The sequence below is a fragment of the Tupaia chinensis genome, unplaced genomic scaffold (genome assembly GCF_000334495.1).
Source record: "Tupaia chinensis unplaced genomic scaffold, TupChi_1.0 Scaffold143936_1, whole genome shotgun sequence".
Classification (NCBI taxonomy): domain Eukaryota; kingdom Metazoa; phylum Chordata; class Mammalia; order Scandentia; family Tupaiidae; genus Tupaia; species Tupaia belangeri.
The window spans coordinates 600,450-601,239 of record NW_006203787.1 but is presented as its reverse complement, the minus strand read 5'-3'; positions in this window follow the sequence as shown (position 1 = coordinate 601,239).

Genomic DNA, 790 nt, shown 5'->3' with positions numbered 1-790 from the left:
CAAGTGCGAGTGAGAGCACCCCCCCCCCGGGAGGAATGCCCTTCTCTATTCCTCTTTTTTTGGACATGCACACATAGATACTTGTTGTGTTTTGCAAGCTGCCAGGTTCAGGACTTGAACCACAAAGCTGGCCACATGGAATCCAACCACCTTAACCACAATGCCACCAGCTGGCTCAAAGTGGTGAATATCATAGAGTAGAAGAGAATGAAGAAGACCAGAGTTTGTGCGTGGGATAGTCTTCCATTCCCAAAAACTTTAACTGTCTGTAGTTGACCAAATGAAACTGCTTTGATTCCTGATAGGGTTATTGTGGTTTGAGTTATATTTTCAGGGAGATGTTCCGAAATGGACGAAAACACTTTTATTGTCTGCACATCATCTCAAATTTTTGATTTCTTGAATAAAAGACCAGCATAAAATGTGGTTTGTAAATACAAAATATTATATTCTTATTTATCATATATCAAATACTTTCTATATGAGCATTATCTTAGAAATGCAAGACACATTTCCTGCCTGCACTCACAGTTTATGGTGGGAGACACCCACAAAGTGAGCCTTCTATGTTCTATATTCAAACATAGAAGAGTGGGTGCTGTGGTGGAATATGTAAAGACCACCTTGTGGAAATCCAAGTCTGCTCCTAGACAAGTGGTACCTGCTGTGGGTTAATGCAGGTTACCGTGTATCTGTCGGTTGTACAGAGGGGATATTCAGAGACAGAGAATTTGAAGCAAATGAAGAAAAGAAGTTTATCAGACTCTTCAGTCATTAGAGATTTTTGGAT